An 11,406-nucleotide genomic window follows, 5' to 3' on the forward strand; every position below is an offset into this window, starting at 1 on the left:
GAAAAAAAAAAGAAAGAAAACATCTCCACAATGGCATATTGTTAATGCAAACCTAATAAGGGTATTTGAGCAATTATCGAACGTAAAAGTGATGAAAAATTAAATTTCTCAAAATAAATCGGACACTAACATGACCTAATAATGCACCCACGTTGGATCCGCCTCTACTAGTACCAATAGCTGGACTTGAGTCCCCCCTACACCCACAAGACCCATGGATATCCCCGGAGCACCCCCTTCGATTTTTTTTATCATGAATGATAAATTAAATGTCTCTAAATGGCTGAAGATTGAAGAAACCGTGTAACAGAGTCCCCTCAATTTTTTGTTCCTGGATCCGCCCTTGGTTACTAACCGTGCAATTTATACTAGTAACCCACATGTCATGGTCTCGTGGAGTCTTCTTTCTCCAAAGGACCTCAAATCAGCCCAACTGAATTCACACATGCTACAGGAGTGGCAGAGAGTGTCAAGCCACTGTCGTCTTGTCCTTTCCTCTACCATGCTTCCCGCTTGCTTCAAGAGGATACCACTAGCTGGGGGATGCAGGAGCGGTAAGGAATATTCAGTCACCATTGAGTCGGTCCTATGCTTCGAGTTCCTTCTTGCTTGCTCGATAAGGAAGACGACGTCACGTAGATTAGGAGGACACATCTGTCAACTGTAGGTTTAAGAGAGACGACAAGCTCAGACGACCAAGGTTACATGGGAGGTGCATTACAGTAGAAGATCTCTCCTATAATGCATGTTTTGGTTTACTAAAACTGAAGGCACTCAGAAGGAAATTGAATGGATAGAAAAAAATTGGGAAGGGGCATATAGGAGGGAAAAGTCAATAATTCTAGAAAAAATAATGCAATAGACCCCAAGGCTGAAAATGTAGATATGAATTACACACAGGGAGGAGAGAAGAGAGTTGGAGAATAAACTGAAGTTTGTTATAAGAGAAGTAAAACTCAAATGGTTCCAAAGAGGTAAGGAAAAATAAATTTTAGAAGGAGATGGAAACACTAAATATTATCATGCTAAGGCAAATGAAAGAAAAAGAAACGGACAAATTCACTCACTTATACAGGATAAAGGAGAGATTAAGGGACAAGCTAATCTTCTAAGTTATATAACAAAATTCTATAAGGAGCTCTTTGGCCACTCAAAAGAAAACACAGTAACTCTAGAGTTGGAAGGTGTAAAAACAGTTTCTAAAGAAGACAAAATAATGTTGATCAAACCTTTCACTCTGGATGAAATCAAAACAGTGGTCTTTGGTCTGAAAAAAAACACCTGGCCCAAATGGTTTACCTGGAGGGTTTTATATGAACTTATGGGAACTAACTAAGACCCTCTTTGTTTTAGCTTAGGGTTTTCATAATCTGGATTATTAGGAATAATTTGAGATAAACATGTAGATTATTATAATCTATAAGCCGGATTGATATAATCTGGTAATCTCCTCTAAACATGCTTTTGCAGATTATTGGGTGGCTAAATACCTACTACCCTTAAAAATTTTATACAAATTACCCACCACTGCCATCGAACCCAACAGATCAAGCGCATTCGCTTTCTTTCTCCTCAGTTGCGCACGAACCTGGTGTCTTCCCCAAGCCGTGTGTGCATCCGCTTCCTCACTCCCTAGTCGCACATGAATCCTTCCCCAAGTCCCCACCCTACATGTGAATCCTTCCCCAAGCCCCACCCTGCACCTCGGTTCCTTCCCCAAGTCGCATCGCCACTGTTGTTGTTGTTGCCATCTCATCCTTTTTCCCCGACTCCGTAACAGCTGAGGGTATTGAGGGTATTATAGACATTAACCTTTCAAACCCAATAATCCATGTCTCCAATAATCTAGAGAAACAAACAACTCATAGCTTATTATAATCTAGCTTATAGTAATCTGGCTTAATAATCTGGATTACGACAATCTTAAGTTGAAACAAACAAGGCCTAATAAAATATAATCTGCTAAGGCTGATAAATGATTTCCATAGGGGAGTGAATAAAATTAATAGACTAAATTATGGTGTTGCAAACTAGTGCTCACGACGTAGTCGCGGAGGTCGAGCACTCGAGCAACTCAAAAAGGCTACTACTACTACCGACGACCGAGTCACAAAGCTAGAGGCCCAACTATCAGAGGCCTGGGCGGACACAAAGAAGCTTCGGGAGATGGTTGTCGGCCACGAGCGGTAGTGGCAAGGTTGGGAGGAATGTGTGGAATAAGTCTAGGAGAACCTAGCATCTCTTCGACAAGGCCTCCACTTCAAGTAGGGAGGCACAAGAAGGTACCCAAGTTCCCTGACAAGACTACGGTCTTGGGGTCCCTGGGCACCCTGATCGGCAAACTGGAGGCTACAGTATCCAAGCACGCCGCTCAGGCCGCCAAGGAGATGCACACCGATCGATGGACGAGCACTTGCGATGTCCTTGTGTGTATCAAGCTCACACACCCCGAGATCAACCTGGAAGAGGTGCTATCCAAGAGCGGGGCGGAGAAGACACACGAGGGCATAAAATACTTTCCCGAGTCAGAGCTATCTGTAGGCGGCGAGTCAGAACGAGATCGAGGGTGGCGCAGCAAGCGAGCTCGATGGACAATGATGGTGTTGCGTTGAAGGAACCCCATGGCCTCGATGCAGAGATTATATTTCCCATCATACCCTTTGCCCCTTTGGTAATGGACGGTTGGATATGTGTGGTACCTTATGGTACCTGGTAAAAATCCTCACCCTCAAATTATAGTATTTGATATTGACTCTGACAACATTCTCACGAGTGTTAATATAATTAAAAATAATTTTTTTTCTAAAAATATGGTGCCACATTATCCTCTTTTAATTAGATAATAAATTATTTTGAATCATAATTTTTTATATTGTGTATTAGAAAAAATTGCAATGTAAATATTGAAACTTGTAATGTTATAAGCTTTGAAATTTACAGTGTAATTCTCACATAAGTGTAGCTAATTTACTGTATAAGGATGATTTGGCTGTATTTTTTCGGAAAATACAGTGCCATAAATATAGTTACTCCTATTTAAAAAAAGGCAACAGTAAAACGTGCAATGTTGTTCACTTGTTTGATAATCTTGATAGTCTCTTATGTAACTCATATATCATTCTCCTGCTTGCATATTGTAGGAAGTTGTTAGCTGGTAATTTGTAATCATACATGAGATAAGAACTATATGTAAGCTAGCATTTTGTTGTGAAAACATAATTTAGCACAAAGGCGGACCAAATTATAAGTATAAATTAGCTAGTATGGCTGTATGATTTTCTAGCTAAAAGATCAACTCAATGTTCTGAGCCTTGCAATATAATTATTGCACATGTAATGAACAAACATTCACCCGGTGAACATACACATCTCTAGATTCCTGTCAAATAAAAAAAACATATCTCCAGACTCCACATATATAGCATGTGCATTTTTTGAAATCCCATATGTCATCAGCTCCAATTGTTTTTGTTATTTAGTTACCTACAAACAAAGTACTTCCAGAAAAGATAAACCGTTAATAATATTGATTGATACCATCTGAGAACAAAAAGAGACCATAAATAAGGCTGATAGCATCAAGAACACATAATAACCCATAAGGTACATATTGAACTTGATGATTTCTCAAGCAGCACTGCTCGTGATAACAATTGAGAAGAGTACGCATCTAGTACAGACATCGCACCTCTTGATCTATCTCTACTCTCTAGTGTACCTATTACACATATATAGCATTCTAAAAAAGTAAATATTATCTAAATGCCCAAAATGTAGATAAAAAAGAAAATATGGACTATTCATATCAACAATTTTAGCCATTTACATCTGGTATTGATACTACCGTTTATATTCAGGGCATGTCTCAACATAGTGCCATTTAGCTTGTTATACACAGAGCCTGAACTGACCTAATGAAGACATTGTAAAGATGTGTATTTGTGGTCTAGTAAAGTTCTAGCCAATATCAAAATCTTCAACTGAAGTATAGAATTTCTTGTTGCTAGATATGCAACATTCCTTGTGATTGTCAGTAAGTTCCATAGCCATTGATTGACATGGTAGTATTGGTTATTGTGCAAGAAAGATCAGGTAAAGATGTAGCCTTTTACCATAAAGAAATAACTACCAGATAACAGCAAATTAACAAATAAAATATTATCTGATGAAAAGGGAGGGAAGTTGAGGAGACTCAAGAGATGTAGCATCTGCCCGTAGCATACTATCGTGGACATGTGGTGAGCATTCAGAAGACCAAGATTATTACCTCTTCAAGTAAACAACAAAGAACTTCCATACGATCCAAATAGAAACACAACAATTGGCAAGTGGCTGTTGAAAGAAGATATATCATCGATATGGAACTTACAATAAGTAGGAAACCAAGAACAAATAAGAGATATCATGGGCTTCATATATATCAGCTACATATACATGTAATATGTGAAACATCTTATCGGAACTCAGAGGGAGGATCGACGGTTTAAGTAGTGGTGCATATCAAACGGTGTTAGCTGACTGATTCGCAGGAGGGGCAAGATAGTGGATGTGTAGGAAATGGCAACAACAGGCCAGATTGATTAGAGCCAGCATGAAAGAATGAACACAACAAATAATTAGGACTGGGCAAGGGGGAAGAAATGGCTGTTGAAATGAACTCTCTGAGTTTTGGAACACAGGTAGCTGAGAAAAAAAAATAACTTCACATAGTCAAGCTTTTTTCATTCTACCATGGCACTTTATAGTAAAAATCTGGAGACATCTGTATAGACACTTAAGCCTCCTTTAATTTGCATTCAGCGAAACATTATCAATGGATCGTAGTTCCTACACTAAAAACTACCTCATTCGATAATATCCTATTATCCCCAACTGGCTGTCAATAACTGAAAGCCTACTTGGCTGTTGTAATAAAATATATGAGTTTTGGAACACAGTAGTTGCTCCAATGGTACATAGGCTTCAATTTGAATTATCACATTTTAGTTATATGACTATGTATGTAGCATGTTAAGCATATTTCTGTTATCAATAACTATTTCAATTGTAGAAAAAAAACTATAACAGAAGTATATGGTTTTTAGTGCCTGAATTCGCACACCTAAGGAGAGATACCCTACTTCCCCAAAATGCATTAGTGCTCCTAAAGAGAGAACCTAGCTATAGTGCCTCTAGCTAAGAGGACAAACCAAATTAAGGGACAAAAATAGCATGCCAAAGGTCCAATGGCCACAGCATAGGTCAATGGTAGCTAAAATTTCAGTTCTATATAGTTTAGGATGACTTCATGTGATGTTTTAAGAAAAGTAACTGATTCGTATGGAAGAAAAACAGAACTTAGAAAGATATGTTCCACTTCTGCACAAGAAGACAAAAGAAAAAGAAAAGGAGGAATGAGATGTCTTACCGCTATATGTTTCCATTGCAGATTAGTTTTATTCACACTTTCAAGTGAACAAAGTCCACTAAAAGCTACCATCAGTATGTATAAAGACCATGGGTGAGGTTGAGAGGCAATATATTCAGGATTTGACTTTTCTTTTCGGCAGATGAGCTTAGTAGCAGGACATGTTTGCACAGAAATCATATTGTATTGCATAATTGTTTAACCTTTTGAAAGAGGAACAAATCAATATATTTAGATAACGAAATAATATATCTGCAAGAGTTCTTAGTGCAGATTGCTAACCTGAGATATAGTTATCTCATCCAATGATAGAAATATACAACCTGCCTAAGTCGACGAATTGAAGAAAGCGAGGTCCCAGTGAGAAATATCAAAACTTAAGCCTAATAAGATCATTTAGATGGTACTAAAAATAGCTAGAAACCATGAAACAAAATAAAAAAAATTCATTTTTAATAGTCAGTGTGTGTAGGGAACTTAATGTGCACCCATCTGAAGACCTGCATCAGCATGGCACACACCATGTCCTCATATCTTGTTTGTGCCTTAGAAGCATTAAAAGACTTGTTTTGTGTGGACAGTTAATCTTGCAACAACTAATCTGTTACCTATCAACAAAAGTAACAGTCAAAGATCAAGCTAATACTCAAAATTGTTTGTCAATGGAATATAAATGAAACTATATTGTTGATAAGGCATGATAGAGAGATATGATGAACAGTCTTTCAGAGTACATATAAAGCAAATATTTGCATGTGTTGTCTTAAAGAAGGAATAAATCAAGGATAAAATGATCAAGGTGTCTTAAAGAATGAATAAATCAAGGATAAAATGATCAAGGTATGATGACCTTGAGCAGTTTCTGCAAGGCATGAAGCCATCAAACCAAGCCTATTTTTTTTACCAGAACGCAAACAGATTGAGCTTATCACTGGACATTGCAGAAATGTCACTCTTCTAAAACAAATAACATCAAGGAAAAACAAATGGCCCAGAAACATCAGATTTCATCATCAAACATACACCACGGCAAAGCTGACAGTAGCATATCACTGCAAAAAAACACCAAGAATCAGCAGCAATCGTTAAGTACGACAACTGAGAAGACCATACATACATGACCCCAACAGGCTTGTGCATGGATTTCTTACCATACTACACCATAGCGAATGCAATTAAAATCAAAGGAAATAATTGGATTTCAGTTTATCTCATCATTGGTGGCAAATTTAGCAAGAATATTACCATTTGAATATTGCAGAGCTGCGGCCATCCTTAACAGTGAGGACATTAACTGAATCTTGCAGCCTTGCAAGCAGCCATAACAGCGAGGATAAAACTTAATGGATGGCTTAGCCTGACAGCGGATGCAAACTGCAGCAATGGAAGACAATCCTCTGCCTAATCTGCTGTACATCCTAACCCATGAGTAACTCAATGGGACCAAGGCAAGATGGTGGATCCTATAAAACCTCAAGTGAATGCATGGGAAATAATCAATGATGAGGTAGAACAGACTTACATTGCAGCCTCTGTGCTAATGGTCGGCTGGTCAGCGCAAGGACATGAATTAGAACAGGAGGGAGGGGAGCGGCACCTCGACTGATGGCGTCGACCTTTCACAGCTGCAGCAGATCGATGATGCAAAACCAACATGTCAAATGCCAGTGGACAGAGAATACGCGAGTGGCGGTGCCGCGGATTTGGTGGACCTGACCTCTAGACCTCATTGGGAGGGAGAGGCAGCGGTGGGTCGGCGACGATGGCTGGAGGAGGGCGAGACTGCGATGACGACGACGTGCGCGAGTGAAGGAAGATGGTGAGTCTGCGATGGAAACGATGCCGTGCGAGTGGAGGAGGACGGCGAGGAGAGGCGAGGCAACGCGCGTGAGGGCAGGAGAACGGCGAGGTGGCGGTGGCGACGGCGCATGCGAGGGGAGGAGCCGAGGAGGAGAGCGTGGCGGCGCGCAGAGGGAGGAGGGCGAGTGCGCGTGCGAGGGTGGGGGGCGACGGGGCTAGGGTTTGGTGCAGGCCAGCGAAATCCACACCGTCCGTTCCGGATCCAACGATTTCACAGGTACGGAAGGGCCGGCACAGTTGGACACGTGTACGGCCAGATCTACCCTAGATCGAGATCCGACGGGTTTACGGTGGATATCAGCGGGGACCAATGCGTAATTAACAGAACTGCGGGGGCTTTTTTGCAAAAGTGACATCTGCCGTGGCACCCCTAACTTTCCAGCATTCCCACGGCGTTTAAGTAAATCATCAATATATCAGCGGGGACCAATGCGTAATTAACAGAACTACGGGGGCTTTTTTTGCAAAAGTGACATCTGACGTGGCACCCCTAACTTTCCAGCATTCCCACGGCGTTTAATTAAATCAATATATATGCATTGCCACTGTATTGGAGGTGGGAGGAAGCGTGTACGTATGTCTAGCCTAGGCCAGTACGGGAGGGATGCGGCTTCCCCTCCACACCCTTGCACCTCCGTGTCTCACGCACGGCGTGTTATTACTTCTCCGTTTCCTTTTGTCGTATGAGCAACACTAGAATTTTTTTTAAAAAAAATCCCCAGTTATTTGATGCTTCCCCCCCATCCCATCAGCCATGGTCCTGAACTAAGCTTTGGTTGTGTTTAGATAAGGGGTATAAAGTTTTGGTATGTCACATCAGATATATGAACACACATTTGAAGTATTAAACATAGTCTAATAACAAAATTACAGAATCCACCTGTAAACCACGAGACGAATTTATTAAGCCTAATTAATTCATCATTAACAATGTTTAATGTAGCACCATATTGTCAAATCATGGCGCAATTAGGCTTAAAAGATTCGTCTCGCAATTTACACACAATTTGTGTAATTAATTATTTTTTTTATCTATATTTAATACTCCATGCATACATCCAAATATTTGATGTGACATAGTGTAATTTCGAAGGGATCTAAACAAGGCCTCTATGATGATGGTGGCGGCGACAGCGGTAGCGGATTCAGTCCCTCTGCTGCCGAGCACAAGCGACACGAGCAGATTGGCAACCTCGCCGTCGAGCTCAAGCACCCGCGCCTTGCTTCGGAGCCATCAGCCATGGTACCGAGGTAACCTAGCTTCATGGGACCACCCGCGGCGGCTGATTTGGTCCCTTGCAGCCGAGCACAAGCGACACACGAGCAGATCGGCGTCCTCGCCGGCAAGCTCGAGCACCACGCAGTGCATTAGGCAACACAACATCGATCTCAAAGTGCGGGCCACCCAATCGATTGCCTTGCTTCCGAGTTGGAGCTTGGGCTCTTGGAACTAGTAGCAGGTAGTACTTGTCTCTGATCCTGATCTTCTTTCGTGGTTTTGCTTTAAATCTGTTCTTTTGGTACGGTATCATAATGATATTTTGTAGCTTAACAATATGGCAAAAATATTTTGTAGCCTGAAGAAGTGAAGATAATATTTGCAATCTCATATCCCCTAGACTATATAGTTCAGTAACTTACAAGTGTAAATTGTTTATGTACTAAGGAAAAGGCTATACGTACTAACTTTTTCTTACTAAATTCTTACTAACACTGATGTGTCATGCTATGAGTACACCTAGAATTTTTGTAACTTCCATCTACTTAAATCAAACGGTTGAGATGATTGTTAGTAAAAGTTTAGTATGAAAAATTTAGTACGTGTAGCATTGCTCATGTACTAAATATATTTAATAAATCAATTAAACATGTAGTGAAAATCGTGTCATATTGCTGAATCGGCCTCCCTTGATGCAACCCTTGACTTTGTGGAGTCATTAACATAGGAGTATGAAATGAATAGGAGTATGAAATGAAGTATGTGTCCATGCATCCAGAGCAGTGCTATACTCTGATACGTGTAAAAAAAAGTGTGGTTATTGGGAACCTCTAGATGATCCTAACACAAGAAAAAGTAATGGAAAAAAATCAGTGACAATAATCAAGGCAAGCAGTTTCTTTTAAGAAAAACGATTATGTGATCAGTAATACCATTACTGTGGTATGTGGATGTGGTTGCGCTTGCATCTCTACAGGTTGAGGATGCAGTGATTGGGCTGGGACATCGTTGTGCACTACTACAAAAATACCCATTAGTGCCGGTTCTTAAGGCCTAATAAGTGTCGGTTTCGGGCCCGACACCTTTTGGTCGGCACTAGTGATCAAAGTTATTGGTGCCGGTTCCAGAACCGGCACCTATAATATTATAGGTGCCGGTTATACACCAAGAACCGATACCTATATTTATTATAGGTGCCGGTTGTACCCTAGAACCGACACCTATATTGATTATAGGTGTCGGTTTTTTTATAAGAATCGGCACCTATAATTCTAAAAGCCATAAAAAACATATTGTGAAATACATAATCCTGAAACACAGAAATCACAAAAATTACACAATATTATATTCGCAGATTCACATATGCATTCACACAAATATGGACATTCACATATGCATTCGCAGATTCACATATGCATTCACACAAATATGGACGTTCACATATGCATTCGTATACGCATCCACACAAATCACAGAATATTACATTCACATATGACATCCACATCCTCCACATCCACATCATCCACAGAAATACAATATGGAACAAGAATGACACAATAATATTCGCATCGTCCACCAAAATCACAGAATATTACATTCACATCTTGCACATCCACATCATTCACATTTCCAAGAAGTCTCATTTTAAAATCCCACAACAGTTCATATCATTCACATCTTCTTCCGGTGACATTTTCTAAAGATTGATGATCAAATAACAAAAACGATAAAACTTCATTTACAGTAGGTATGTTATTGCTAAAATTTGAAAAGAGAAGGATAAACACGTGGCAAAAGTGAAGGATAAACACATGGCAATAGCAAAAGTAAATGCAGAGTTAGAAACTGTAGCATTCAGTACCTAGTGTTGTACTAATTACATAGGCTAAATGTAGAGTAGAACTAAAATTTTGTTGTTAATTAACAGGTTAAGGTTAAGGTGCCCTCAGGCCTCATGGACACACCAGAGGACCAATAACATGGTGACCATGAGCTGTTTGCTTGGCTTTCAGCTTCAGAACTCAAAAGGGAAAAATATTAAAGTGAACAGGGTTATTTTGACAAAAGTGTTACTGATTTCCAGCCATTTTTGAACCATCAGTGCAGATATGTCATATTAGTCTCTAATTAATCCTCCCGGTTGAATTTATTAAACTAAAGAGTTGTGATATTTATATACTCCATAGTTCTGATTTGCAGGGTCAATGCCAGCATTGGTGAAGTTGACACTGAAGAAGAATGAGAAGATGAAGAAGATTTGTAATTTTCAGTGACTTGTATCTGTATTTGTAGAAAGGAATTTTCAGTGATTTGTAATTATCTGTATCTGTAATGAGAAGATGAAGAAGATTTGTAATTTTGTACTACTAATTTAGTAGTACAAAATTAGTGACAGGTAGAAGAGACTAATGTGATCCAAAATTAGTGACAGTTGCGGTCTAAAACACTATCAACCAAGATAATTATAGTAAAGAGGAGAGGGGAACCTCTTGGCGTCGATCCACGGCGGCGGGCGGTGGCGGTGGCGGCGGTGGGGGCGGTAGGGGGAGGTAGGGTGGCGGGCGGTGTGGGCGGAGAGCAGAGGGAGCGGCGGCGGTGGAGGAGATCCGAGGGAGCGGCGGCGGTGGGTGGTGGCGGTGGCGGTGGCGGTGGCGGTGGCGGCAGTGGGCGGACGGCGGCGGCAAGTGGCGACGACGACGATGGACGACGATGGCGACGACCGCGATTGTGAGGAGCGGGTGGGCGGATAAGGCTGGGGGAGTATATACTAGCCACATAGGTGTCGGTTTGTGTGGTAGAACCGATACCTACAGGGATAAAAGGTGCCGACTTTTTATTAGAAAACCGGCACTCTTCCATAATATAGGTGTTGGTTTTTTTTAAAAAAAACCGACACATAAAACCGACACCTATATGTTTG

General features: G+C 40.6%; 1 long non-coding RNA gene across 2 annotated transcripts; it reads left to right on the top strand.

Moving 5' to 3' along the window:
* The first annotated feature begins 8,353 nt into the window (after nucleotides 1–8,353).
* On the top strand, nucleotides 8,354–10,917 carry LOC112937875 (uncharacterized). 2 transcript variants are annotated; one of them, XR_003240718.2, is made up of 2 exons: nucleotides 8,354–8,727; nucleotides 10,673–10,917. It is a non-coding gene; the product is annotated as an uncharacterized lncRNA (long non-coding RNA). The 2 variants fall into 2 exon arrangements; XR_003240719.2 differs by having other exon boundaries at nucleotides 8,397–8,727; nucleotides 10,686–10,917.
* Nucleotides 10,918–11,406: the final 489 nt, after the last annotated feature.

The sequence above is a fragment of the Oryza sativa genome, chromosome 2, assembly GCF_034140825.1.
Source record: "Oryza sativa Japonica Group chromosome 2, ASM3414082v1".
NCBI classification, from domain to species: domain Eukaryota; kingdom Viridiplantae; phylum Streptophyta; class Magnoliopsida; order Poales; family Poaceae; genus Oryza; species Oryza sativa.